Source organism: Arachis ipaensis, chromosome B01 (genome assembly GCF_000816755.2).
Source record: "Arachis ipaensis cultivar K30076 chromosome B01, Araip1.1, whole genome shotgun sequence".
Lineage (NCBI taxonomy): Eukaryota > Viridiplantae > Streptophyta > Magnoliopsida > Fabales > Fabaceae > Arachis > Arachis ipaensis.
The window spans coordinates 1,807,888-1,822,645 of record NC_029785.2 but is presented as its reverse complement, the minus strand read 5'-3'; positions in this window follow the sequence as shown (position 1 = coordinate 1,822,645).

Genomic DNA, 14,758 nt, shown 5'->3' with positions numbered 1-14,758 from the left:
TAATATTTTTTTTTTTTATATTATATACTTTTCATTAATCACATTGTACTTGCAATAGGGAATATATACATAGCCTTAAGCCAATATAATCAGCTAACAGAAAATGGAGCTATAAATGTTGTAACTGCTTTGCTTACGTCAGCAACTAATTAATTAACTTGTTAACTATCTAACTAAATAATTTTAACAAATATTTTTAAATGTAACTTATCTTTCTCATCTTTTATCACTTTAAAATTTAAATGTCTCTCCATGGCTTTAATAATCAATTTCAAAATTTAATTTAATTTTTTATGATTGATCTGTTATTAATTACTTTCTAAATTTTTTTTTCTTCTCTATAAATAAGATTCACCACTTTCTAAGGTAGCGTTTGTTTTCGGAGACAGTACACAGAGACATGGACAGTAAATGTTTAAAATATGTTTGGAAACAGAGACATAGACACGGAACAGATTGTCTCCGAAACAGTTTTTTATATCTTTGTGTCCACTTTTTTACGAAGGACAATGATGGACACGGGATTTGGAAGGGTGGACACGGAACTTTTTTTATAAATTTTGTTTTCCTTTTTATCCATAGATATCTTTTATTATTCTACTATTATCCCTTCTTATTTTTTCTATAATTAGTCTTGAAACTTTTGAAAGATAAATATTATTAAAGGTAAAATTGATCTTTTAAAATGCTAAAAAATAATTTATAAGTTATAATTGATTTTATATAATTTAAAGAAAAATTAGTTTTTAGATAAAAAAAAATTTGTTTTCTAAATAAAAATAGATTTTTATGTGCAAAAACTAATTTTTTCATGTAAAAACGGATTCTTTTTTAAAACTGATTTTTTATTTAAAATTAATTTGGCTTATAAACCTAAACATAATTTTTTATTAATCAAACTCAAGATCTATTTTTTTATTAATCTTAACCATATGTATTTCTACATATTAATAATAAATTTAAAAATAAAATAAATATATTTATAATTTTATTTTAATATAAATACTATTATATTTTTTTTATTAAAATTTTTGGTCTCTTCAAACATTTTTTCAAGTTTCGTCTGTACTCCTACGTACTCTCATTCTCTGTTAAATTAATTTGTACTTGATGTAGAAAATTTTGAATCATATGGTTATTTTAGTCATTTCATATAATATTTTAGTCTTATCCATGTGTATCCAAACATAATATTCGACATTACATTAGTGTCTTGTACATCATATCCAAACACAATACACAAACAATAATTTTTAGTGTCTCCATCCTATTGTCTTTGTCTCTGTGTCATGTTCTGTCCTGTCTCTGAAATCAAGCTCAGCCTTAATAGTTCAACATTTTAATGTCCTTCATGTTCACCTTAATAACATCCAGGTTTCTTTTCTTCTTTTTCTTCTTTTATTTGTTTATTTATTTATTTTGTGGCAAACAGCGTATGTTTTTTTTCTTTTTCTTATTTATTTATTTATTTATTTATTTTGTGGATTTTTTGTCAGTAAATGTGCAGACGAAAAGGGTGATATGATGTGTGACGTACCTTGGGGGAAGGGTAAATCCTTCCCCGTATATACTGTGTCAGGGGTGGGCCCTACAAGGACAGGCCCACTTTTCCGGGACGTTCTCCCACAGCTGTGAGTGAGTTGTCTGGGACGCGTGTTCGGGTCGGTTGTGGGGCGCCTCACCCGTGACCGTCCGGGTCGGGTGACGCTCGAGTCGGACCGACCCGTGGAGGGTTTGGGCCAGGCAGTAACAGTGCCCCCACGCACCAGTGATAGTCGTGGGAGCTATTAGTGGTGTGTTATTTCATGTTCCACTCGTCGTCGTTAGGTCGGCCGCTCGTGGAAGGGACATGCCCCCTGCGCGCGTGTCTCTTGGTTGCTGAGGCAACTGTTTGTCACTTCGTTCCTCGCGCCGGGCATTAAATGCTCATAATGGATTGTAAAACCCCGTGCGTAAATACTATTTTGCCCCCAAGTCTTTCGCGCTCCCTGAATGGCAGTTTTAAACAGTTTGTCTCCCTCTTTTCCCTTTTTACACTCTTGCTTCTTCCATCTCCTTGTTATCTCCCTCTTCTTCTTTCAGAAATTCCAGAGTGTTGCAGTATCTTCGAACATCTTCCCTTCATTCTTCTCAGCTTTCACAACAAATTCAGGTAATCGTCAGACTTCTCTCTTTTCTGCTTTGTTATTGTACGCTTGTTGTTTGTGTTTGCTTAGTGTTCTTGAGGTCTTGTTTGGAACTTGTTGCTACATGACTTTTTGGTGCTAGGTAGATGTGTTAGGAGAGGGGTACCATTCCAGGGTAGGTTTTTAGGTGGCTTGTGGGATAGGCGTAGCTTTGGTCATGCTTGATCTTAATCGTTGAATAGGATGAACATAGTTTCTGGGTTTTTTCCGGGCTCCCGACCTCATAGACTAATGGAGTGGTACCCCTAACTGTAGGTATGCCTCGCGTCGTCTCCCGGGCTTCCCCCTCCGCCGCAAACTATGACCCCTACGCCTGGGTGACCTCAGACGTAAAGGACTCGCCGAACCAGATGGATCTGGAGGAGTAGACGGAGTTCTGGCAAGCCGGGTATCTGTGCGGAGGGACCGACGAGGAGACCAATTACGAGACCTTCGTCCCTGCCCCCAACGAGCGGTTGTACGAGATTAACTTCCGTTCTCCCCGGGTCGCCGACTGGATTTGGCTTTACAAAGCCATGTTCACCCAGGTTGGCGTTCGCCTACCATTCTCCGATTTTCAGATGTCTCTCCTTAATCGGATATCCATGTCGCCGTCGCAACTCCATCCGAACAGCTGGGCTTCTATCCGCTGTTTCGAGATGGTTTGTGAATATCTCAAGCTGCCGGCGTCAGTGGATGTCTTCCTCTTCTTTTTCAACCTTACCAACCCCTCCAAACAAGGGAAGGCGAGGAAAGGGTTTTTGTCTTTCCGGTCTACCCAAGGCCGGAGGATATTCGGCCTGTTCGAGGACTCTTATCATGGGTTCAAGGACAAATTCTTCAAAGTTCGTCCTGCTAAAGGTCGCCATCCCTTTTGGTTATCGTTAGAGGGGGAACGCCTCATCCTGACTTATTGGAGCTTCGGGGCGGGGTCTAATTCTTTCATTAAAGTGACCTACAAGGGAATGTCCCCTGTGAATAAAAGGATTGCCGATGTGTTGTTTGCTCTTTTTGGAAAGAACCTCGTGAACCCCCACCTCCTCATGGGCGAACGGGAGTCCGCCAGGAATTATATTTGTGAGCTGTTCTGTCTTGTGTTTTTGCATTGTTTGTTGCTTAGTTTGTTCACCCCGAATTCACGACTAACGTATTTGTTTTCTGTTGTAGTGGAGATGTCTGCTTCGGTGACTGGGCTTGAAAATTTAGTTAAGACCTTCTTGGAGGATAGCGATGAGGAGAAGGCTGACGAGGAGGATGCCGGGAGACCGGAGGGCCCTTTCGGGGAGAAGGGGGATCAGGCTGTGCCCTCTCCCCAGGACACCGCAATGTCTGAAAAGAATCCAGCCGGGGTGCAGGCTTCCCCCATTCCCGAAGAGGCGGCCGTTGTTGGGCACTCGTCTCCTACCCACCAAGACTATGATGATGTGGAACTTATTCATACTCCTAAGAAGCGGAGGGCATCTGCCAGCCCAGAAGGAACTCTCACCGTTATGGAGCGAAACTTTGATGCTGCGACCTTCATCGACTCCCAGCTGATTCCTGGGACGGAGGAGCATTTTCTTGGAACCGACCTGGCGGGGCAGGCGAGGTGGATGTACCGGACTTTGCTCCAGGGGGCAGTGATAGCTCGAAAGGCCGAGTTCGAGTTGTCGGGAATGAAGGCTCTCCGGAGAAAACTTGAATCTTCAGGAAAGGCGAACAATGACTTCAAGGTGCAAGTCGAGCTGCTCCAAGGTCAGTTGTCCGAGATGGGGGAGAAGCTTAAGGCTGCTGAGGAGAAAGCGGCATCTGTCGAGGAGAAATTGAAGACTTCCGATGAGACGGTGGCCCGTTTAGCCGAGCGGGAGATGACCCTAGAGAGCCAGTTGAACGCTGCTCAGGGTCGGGTGGCGGTCTTGGAGAAGGAGCGCGACCAGGCCGTCTCGTTGGCTAAACCCGCTAAAGCCGAGGTCGAAGAGCTCAAGAGAAAGCATAAAGCGACCAAGGAGTAAGGGAAGAACGCGATCTTCATGACTGAGGATGCTCTGAAGGCTCAGGTGAAGATCGTCGCTCCTGACTTCGATACGTCGGCTATCGGGGTCTTCAAAATGATCCAAGACGGCAAGATTGTTGACATGCCTCGGAAATGATCTCTTGTAACTTTGGCTTTGTATGGATCTGTTGAATATTTTGTTGCAACTTTTTAACTTTACGCTTTATTGGTCGCTTGGTCGGCTTATCGTTATTATCGTTTATCTTGCTTGGCGGTTTGTTTTCGTTACCGTCTTTTCGGGGTGGACTTATTGCTTGTGTCCGTTTTGCCGTTCGTGTTAGTAACTCGATTGAAACCGTTGTGGTCTTATTATCGCGGCCGTTCGATATGGCTATGGTTCCGTTGGCCTCCCGGGGTGATCAATCCCGGGTTGCCATTTACGAGCGCGATTTCGCGGGGTACACGTTGGAGGATAATGGATGGAAGAATTTGGACAAGTAAGAATTAGTCGTTAGCTAGACAAGTTCATGAACACAGTAGGCATTTGATGAAATCAGATAATTTAGGAATTAACATTTGATTAAAGTGAACATCTACCCAGCTTATCAGGCCGCTTGGTCGGTGCACCCAAGCTATGAATACCTGTGTTCCATGTTCTTGGGATTTTTCTGCCGTCGAGTCTTTCCAGCTTATAGGCGCCTTTGCCGAGCACTTCTTTGATTCTGTAGGGACCTTCCCAATTTGTCGCCAGTTTTTCTTCTCCTGGGGTCGGTAAACCGACGTCGTTGCGTCGTAGGACGAGGTCTCTTACCTCAAATTCCCTCCTGAGGACTTTAGTGTTGTAGCACAGAGCTATTCTTTGTTTTAGTGCTATTTCTGTCAAGTGTGTCATTTCTCTGGTCTCGTCCACCAGGTCCTTTTCTACTGCTTCGTCTACTCCTGCGAGAAGTAGTCGCGGACTCGGTTCGCCGATTTCTACCAGTATCACCGCGTCGACCCCGTATGTTAGGCGGAAGGGGGTTTCCCCGGTGGAGCTTTGCTCGGTTGTCCGATAGGACCAGAGGACCGAAGCGAGCTCATCGGCCCATGCGCCTTTCTTGTTGTCTAAGCGCTTCTTGAGTCCTAGTAGGATAACTTTGTTTGCGGACTCCACTTGTCCATTCGTCTGGGGATGTTCAACTGAGGAGAACTTTTGTCTTATCCCCAGGCCGGTGAGGAATTCCGTGAACTTCTTGTCAGTGAATTGCGTCCCGTTATCAGAAATGACGACTTCCGGGATGCCGAAACGGGTTATCACCTGTCTCCACATGAACTTCCTGCAATTGGATGAGAATATGCTGGCTAGTGGTTCATCCTCTATCCATTTGGTGTAGTAGTCGATGGCGACTATGATATATTTAACTTGTCCTGGGCCGACCGGGAAGGGCCCTAAGAGGTCGACTCCCCATTGAGCAAAAGGTCGGGTAGTCGTCAGTAAGCTTAGCTCGGAAGCCGGCGCTTTGTGGAAGTTGGCGTTTTCTTGACACTTGACGCATCTTTTGACAAATTCTCTGGAGTCTTTCATCATTGATGGCCAGTAATACCCAGCTCGGATGAGCTTCCTCGCTAAGGCTTTGCCCCCGATGTGGTGGCCGCAGCATCCCTCGTGGACTTCTCTAAGTACGTAGTCCGTCTGGTCGGGGTGCAAGCACTTCAACAGGGGTTGGCTGAGTCCCTTTCTGAACAGTTGTCCTTGTATGATTGCATATTTGGCTACCTCCCTTCTCAACGTTTTGGTTGTCTTCTCATCATCAGGTAGTTTGCCATGTTCCAGGAAGTTTGTGATGGGGTCCAACCAGGAGGGGCTTGATTCCGTCAAATGGAGGGCAACCGTTGGCTCCTTTACCATGCCCTGGATGAGGGACCAGTTGCCCGCTCCCGGTTTTGTGCTTGCTAGTTTAGATAGGAGGTCCGCCCGTGTGTTCCTCTCCCTTGGAACGTGTTGGACCGTGACTTCCTGGAATTGCCTGGTCAATTCTCTAACCTTTTCCAAATACCTTTGCAGCAATGGGTCTCTTGCTTGATAGCTTCCGTTCACTTGCGAGGTGACGACCTGTGAGTCGCTGCACACTTCCAGCCTTGTTGCTCCGACTTCCCGGGCTAGGGTCAGTCCATCCAAGAGGGCTTCATATTCCGCTTGGTTGTTCGATACGGGAAATTCGAACTTGGTCGATTGCTCGTATATGACCCCGGCTGGGCTCTCAAAGATGACCTCGACGCCCCCGGACGTCTGGTTGGAGGCCCCGTCCACATGGAGCCTCCACCGTGTGCCCGTTTCCTCTGGGGGATCGCCTGTTACCTCCACTAGGAAATCTGCCATTGCCTGGGCCTTGATTGCATGTCGGGGATCGTAGTGCAAATCATATTGGGAGAGCTCGATGGTCCAAGTCATCATCCTTCCTGCCAAGTCAGGCTTTTGGAGTACTTGGCGAATTACTTAGTCCGTTCTCACGACAACGCGATGGCTTTGGAAGTATTGCCTCAGCCTTCGGGAGGAGGTTAGGAGTGCCAGCGCCAGTTTCTCCAATTTGCTATACCTCAGCTCTGCTCCTTGTAACGCCTTGCTTACAAAGTAGATTGGTTGCTGAGCCTTCCCTTCCTCTCGTACCAGCACCGCTGCAAGCGCTTCCTCCGTTACGGCTAGGTAGAGGTAGAGTGGTTCTCCGGCCGTTGGCTTCCCGAGCACCGGAGGTGATGCTAGGATCTCTTTGAAGTGGTTGAATGCTTTCTCACACACAGGAGTCCATTCGAACGCTATCCCCTTTTTCATCAGATTGAAAAAGGGCAGGGCTTTCGCTGCCGATGCGTCGAGAAAACGGGATAACGCCGTCAGCCTTCCTACCAATCGTTGTACGTCTTTGATACAACCCGGGCTCTTCATCTGGAGAATCGCTTGGCATTTCTCAGGGTTGGCTTCTACCCTTCTTTGGGTTATCATGAACCCTAGGAACTTCCCGGCTTCTATGGCAAAGGCGCATTTGAGCGGGTTGAGCCTCATGCCGTTTTGTCGGAGGGATGCGAACACGCCCCCCAGGTCACTTAGGAGATCGTCGGGTCGTGTGGTCTTCGCAAGGATGTCATCTATGTAGACTTCTACTGTCTTGCCTATGAGTTCGCTGAATATCTTGTTCATCAGCCTCTGATACGTGGCGCCAGCGTTTTTCAAGCCAAACGGCATCACCTTGTAGTAATAGATCCCTCCAGGCGTTATGAACGCCGTTTTGTCTTCGTCGGGCTGGTGCTTCGGTATCTGATTGTACCCAGAGTAAGCGTCCATGAAGCTCAGATACCAGTACCCCGCCACCGCGTCGACGAGTGCGTCAATGTTGGGAAGGGGGTAGCTGTCCTTTGGGCATGCTTTGTTGAAGTCGGAATAGTCCACACACATTCTCCATCTCTTATTGTGCTTTTTCACTAAGACCACGTTCGACAACCACGTCGAGTAGTCCAACTCTCGAATAAATCCCGCTTCGAGGAGGCTGACCGTCTGTCTGGCCACCTCCTCTTCCCTTTCCTGCGACATCTTCCTCCTCCTTTGGGCCATTGGTTGGGCTTCCGGCTTGACGGCCAGACAGTGTGACATGAGTTGGGGATCTATCCCCGGCATGTCGGCCGGTGTCCAAGCGAACAGGTCGGCATTGGCTCTGATCATCTCCATCAAAGGTCCCTTCACTACATGGGGGAGATTTCTGTTTATGAATGTGAACTTCTCCTCCGTGTCCCCGACCTTGAATTTTTCCAAGTCCCCCTCTGGCTCGGGTCTGGGTTTGTCATCTATTCTGGCATCCAGGTCGGCTAGGAAAACCCCTGATGCTTCTTTAGACTTTTTCCTCAAGGAGAGGCTGGCGTGGTCGTAGGCGACTGCCATTTTCAGGTCTCCTTTGATGGATCCCACAGATCCTTCATCAGTAATGAACTTCAATACAAGCAGTTTCGTGCTGATCGTCGCGCCAAGGTCGTTGATGGTTTTTCTTCCCATAATGATGTTGTAAGCTGTGGAATCTCGCAAGACCACGAATTCTGCCATTACCATCCTCCGTCCCTGTCCTTGTCCCACCGAGGTCAGGAGGGATATGATCCCATCTGATTTGATGAAATGGTCACCCAACCCTACCACGCCGTGCTGGTGGGTCGATAGGTCGGTGTCATGCAATCCCAGGGCGTCAAACACGTTGCGGAACATGATGTTCGAATTCGCCCCTGTGTCGACGAGGATCCATTTGACGAGGCTGATTCTGACCCTGGCCGTGATGACCATGGGGGGACTCTCCAGTACCTCGTCGAACCATTGGTCCTCGGGACCGAAGGAGATGGACGGGAGCCTTCGGGAACTTCTTGTGGATGAGGAGGAGACGGCTAGGACTTTGGCATCTTTCTTTTGTGCCGATTTCGACCTTGGGGCCGAATTCCTCGCCATTACCACGTTCACCACCGTGAGACCGTGGTCGTCTCCTTCCGGCTCTTGACGTCGCTTTGTCACTCGAGACCTGTTCTCATCCTCTCTGTCGCGATTTCGTCTCCTCGGCTCTCTTATGAGGTGGGAGAATTCGACGAGCTTCCCGTCTCTTATTGCTTGTTCCAATGCATCCTTTAGGTCGAAGCAGTCTTAGGTTTTATGCCCGTATCCCTTGTGATATTCACAGTAAAGGCTTTTGTTTCCCCTTATTCGTTCCTTCAGAGGTCGTGGCTTGGACAGTATTCCTTTCTCGGCTATCTGTTGGTAGACCTCCATGATCGGTGCCGTAAGGGGGTGTAGTTTGTGAACTTCCCGACTCTGGGGAATGGCCTTGGCGCCTTGTTTGCACCGCCGTCTTTGGCGTGTTCTCTTGAACTTTCACCATTCTCTCGATGTCGGGTTTGGTTGTGGGGGGGTTGCCGTTTGTCGGCAACCACGACCCGGCTGACTTCTTCGTCATTGATGTACTCTCTCGCAATACACTGGATCTCCTGCATTGTCCAGACTGGTTTCGTGGTGAGGTGCTTTTTGAAGTCCTCGTTCAGGAGCCCGTTCATCAAGCACAGACTTGCTACTGAGTCCGTCAGTCCGTCAATCTCCAAACATTCATCATTGAACCGATCCAAGTAATTCCTGGTCATCTCGTCGGGTCTCTGTGTCACCCCCAGCAGGTTGATTGGGTGTTTTGCTTTGGCGATCCTGGTCGTGAATTGGGCTAAAAAGGCATGGCTGATGTCTGCGAAACCGGCCACTGAGCCCTGCAGGAGGTTATTGAACCACCGTATTGCAGGTCCCGCCAAAGTGACCGGGAAAGCGCGGCACCTTACCTCGTCTTCCACCCCTTCTAGGTTCATCCTGGCCTCAAAGGCCGTGAGGTGTTCCAGCGGGTCTTGCGTTCCATCATATCTCATGTCCGTTGGCTTGTCGAAGTATTTTGGCAGCCGGACTTCGAGTATGGAACGATGGAATGGGGTCGCTCCCATTATTACGGGTCCCCGTGTTCCCGTCGTTCTTCCCTCGTCGTTTTCCCGACGAGTATCCTTGGCCCCGCGGATCGCGGTATGCCGCCTCTCATGTCTGGCATAAATGACAGGGTCATGACGTCTTCTCGCGCGCCCTCTCTCCCCAGCGCTTTCGGACTCAGCTGGGGGGCTTGGCGTGCGTCTGGAGTGGCTCCTAAAGTGAGAGCGGGAGTGACTCTGCTCTGGGGTGTGTTGGTTGTGTTCCCTATCTGCTAGCCGGCGCTCCAAGTCTTGCATTCTATGTCGTAGTTCTTGCATTATTCTGGCGTGGTTGTCGCCAGTCCCTCCAAAGGAGCGTCTCTCGTGAGACTGTGTTGCGTTCCTCGGAGGTGACCTTGGATCTTTTAAGAATTAATTTAATCATTTACTCTTTAAAGTACTAAAATATATTTTACGCATTAATTTTAAAATACTAAATTACACTTATATGAGCCGTCAATTACACATCATGAGTGCTTTAGTTTGCATTTCAAAAATCTCTTCTTGAAGCTAGAATACAAATGTCTGGGATAGAATCGATTATCTACTCCAAAAAATAGCTCATCAAATGTTGAAACTAATTCCTATAACATTTACATAATTCACTTTTCTAGGGACATAATTGAATCTAAACACAAATAGTATGTATAATATTAAAATCGACCACATCCAAGTGAGACCTAATTGAGAATGAATACATCCAAGTGAGAATAATTGAAAAATATAATCTGATTTGTTAGTATAATTAATAGTATGATAACATTAAATCACTTTTATAAACGTTAAGGATACAAATAGGACGATTTAAACGTTAGGGACACAAATAGGACTTACCCCATTGGGGACAAAATCAATACTTTACTCATCTTGAAAATAATAAAATACTCCTTTAAAATTAAAGTTGTTTAATTATGTTTAAAATTTTATATTATAATTTTAAAATATTAAAATATCTCTATAGAAAAAAATATATATTTAACTATTTTTGTTTGTTTTAGTTTTTATATTTATCTTAAATAAAAAAGATATTGAGACATAACTCAATCTGATACATTTTACACTTAATACAATACAAAGAATTATGTAGTTTCTATCATCTTTCAAGTTTTATCTTTCAATCTCTCTCTCAATATTAGTCTATCTCAAGACGCAGCCTAATAATTTCATTTATATTTGAAAAGTTACATTTAGTTTTGGATAAATAACAAATGAGATTATTATTATTATTATAAAATATTTAAAATTTATAAAAAAATAGTTAACCTAATTAACAAGTTACTTTTTTAAATTCAAATTATTTAAATAAAATATAATAAATAAAAAGTTCAAAATTAATGAATTAACAAGGTGTGTAACACTAGGGGTGCACATGGGTCGGGTGAAGCCGGATTTGATGTAACCCAAACCCGACCCAAAATATACACTGGGTCTATTTATTAGACACGAATTCGACCCTAGACCCGATGAAACCAATACACTTTCGGGTCACAATTATACCGGGTGAAAACCGGGTCGTTAACATTACATTACGTTGAAACCTTCTTGTAAGCTAACATGTAAAAATATCCAAATTTCCAAGACTCCAACCATTATTTAACATGGTAAAATTCACTTAAAAAATATAACAAGAACCAACCCTTCTTTAAAATTAAAGCATAACCACAATCAATACTAAAGCAAAACCACAATCAATACTAATATTGTCTAATAATACCAAATCTTTAAATCAATACAAATAACACAATATTATGCATTAGTCTAAAGTCTTATGCATTCTAAACATAAAACATTAACTTATAGTCTTATAATGACTAATAACACAAATATTAAGGTTTACAATACTTAAATTCCACATAAGAATAGTCATGATCCATCACTAATAATACAAAATATTAATTGTGTATGATGACCGGGCCACTAGGCCGACTTCAGGTGACCCGAGCTATGGCCCGGATCTGACCCGAAATAATAACCGAGTTTATTTTTTAGACCCTTACCCGACCTTAAACCCGATAAAATCACACCAAATTAGTCCCTAAAATGTTCGGGACCGGGCCAGACATTCGGGCCGGGCCGGGTCTTTGCACCCCTATGCAACACTTCATACTTAATAAAAGAACAATTAAGAATAAATCTATATATATAACCATCTTTTACCCTCTTAATCATCCAAAAAAAAATTATTCACATGTTCTATCTCAATTACACTTTCTGTTTCCGTCTAATCTCATTTACCAGATAGAAAATGTTTAATTCTTTCCCTCTGTCAAAGTGAAAGTTTTGCAATATTTCAAATTTTGTTATCTAATTAATGTTTCCAAGAAAAATATTTATTTATTCATTTATCGTTGTTTGCCATCATATGGATTCATTATTATTATTGTTATTAACTTTTTCCGCTTCTTGAATTCATTATTTACTTATTTATTTTCGCTACTCAATCCTTATCATCCAAGATTTGAGTTAAACATCAGGTTTCTTATCTTCTTCTTCTTATTTTTCTTCTTCTTTCTTTCTTTCTTCTCTTTTTTTCTTTTCTTTTATTTTTTTTTCAAATAACGTATGATTTCTATTTTACTACTCCCTTATTCACCACTAAGCATCATTATTTTGTAATACTTTGACGTATGATTTCTATTTTACTACTCCGTCAATGATCTAACAAAATATTTCCTAGAAGAAATATTATTTATTTATTTTTTGATTGCACTTATCATCTGTTTAATCCTTCTCATCTCTCTCAAAAGTGTTAAGGTACTTTTCTTGATCTTTGAAAGTTTTCTTTTTTTGTAGTAATCCCAAATCTTCTTTTTATTTTACTCTCTTCGCTTATTCATTCAAAAAATAATGGTTCACATGTTCTAAATTGTATCTCAATTATGCTTTTTGTTTTCTTTGTCTGATCTCATTTACCAAATAAATAAAGAAAATGAAGTGAAAGTTTTGAAATATTTAAAATTTTGTTATCTGATTAATGTTTCCTAGAAGAAATATTTATTCTTGTTTGCAGTTTCCATGTGGATTCATTCTTATTATTGTTATTAACTTTTTCCACTTCTTGAATTCATTTTTAAGGTACACACAAACTTTTTCTTTTTTCGACTTTCTTCTTCTTTAATATATATATATATTTTTTTTACTTTCTGTTGTCTGTCTAAATATTTATTTATTTATTTATCGTTGTTTGAAGTTGCATCATGTTACAAAATCTCCAAATACGTGATAAAATATCCATAATGTGGATTCATTATTATTATTGTTATTAACTTTTTCCACTTCTTGAATTCATTTTTAAGTAAAAATCCAAGATTTGAGTTTTCCACCGCAACTCATCTATCATAATTCTCAAGCAACAAAGGTATGCACACATAAACTTTCTCTTTTCTTGGTTTTCTTCTTCTTTAACATTTCTTATTTTACTTTTGGCTTTAAAATATTTTAAATTTCGTTCATAATTTTTATTTTTTACCTATTGAAATATTAAAGAGATTAAGATTCTTTAATAGTAGTGAATGGATACACATATTAAGTAGTTGACTTGAGATCGATATTTTTTACGGAGACTTTATTATTGCGATTAGGTTAGTAATTTTTATGACTTTATTATTGTCTTATTCTCTTTTTTTTTTCTCTCAACTTTCTCATAGTTAAACAACAACGGAAAAAGTGTTGAAAAATTGAAATATTTTTTAATAAAAAATAAATAACAAATAAAGTTATAATATTTGTCATTTTGATTTTGATTTTGAAGTATTTTAATTTTCTCACATAATTTTTTCATTAAATATTAAAACATTATAAAGATTAGGATTCTTTATACATGAAATTAAAAAACAAGTAGAACAACAAATTAAAGTTGTTTCATTTTTTAGATTTGCAATTTTCTTGTTATATTAATTGTTTTATTTCATTATATGTTATATATCAATGAAGTATAACAAATAATATTACAAGAAATTGCAAACCTAGAAAATGTATTATAACTTTAATTTGCGATTTTATTTAATAATAAAAAAAATGTTGAAAATTTGAAGATATTTCTAGATGAAAGGCAAATAACAAATAAAGTTTTAATATTTGTGATTTTGCTTTTGACTTTGAAGTACTTAAAATTTCTCACATATTTTTTTAGATATTAAAATGTTTTAAAGATTAAAATTTTTTAATCAATATGAATTTCAACATGAAATTAAAAAACAAGTAGAACAACAAATTAAAGTTGTTTCATTTTTTAGATTTGCAATTTTCTTGTAATATTAATTGTTTTATTTCATTATATCAATGAAGTATAACAAATAATATTACAAGTATTACAAGAAATTGCAAACCTAGAAAATGTATTATAACTTTAATTTGCGATTTATTTAATAATAAAAAAAGTGTTGAAAATTTGAAGATATTTCTAGATGTAAAGCAAATAACAAATAAAGTTATAATATTTGTGATTTTGCTTTTGACTTTGAAGTACTTGAAATTTCTCACATATATTTTATTTTGAAATTAAAATGTTAAAAATATTAAAATTTTTTAATCAATATAGATTTTAAAATAAAAAGAAAAACAAATTAAAGTTGTTTCATTTTTTAGATTTGCAATTTTCTTGTAATATTAATTGTTTTATTTCATTATATGTTATATATCAATGAAGTATAACAAATAATATTACAAGAAATTGCAAACCTAGAAAATGTATTATAACTTTAATTTGCGATTTTATTTAATAATAAAAAAAGTGTTGAAAATTTGAAGATATTTCTAGATGAAAGGTGTAACACCCTAACCTTTAGCACGTCATGATCGTACCAAAAGTAAGGAGTTACTAATCTGTTCTCCTTATTTACTATTTAATATTGAGCCTTTAGGTCAATATCGCGTTTCAGTTTATAAGAAAATTTCAGAAAAAGATTTTAGTCATTAAAAATCACATAACAAAAAAATCTTCAAATAATAATAATCACATAATTACTAATAATAATAGATGCTATACGATTAAATTCAATGTAAAACTCAAATACAATACCTATCCCTCTGGATAAAATAAAAACCCTGAAGCAACAAGGACGAGGGAACTCTATAAAAACAACAGGAATCACAAGTAAATCTACTAATCGTCTGCAGCTTCTTA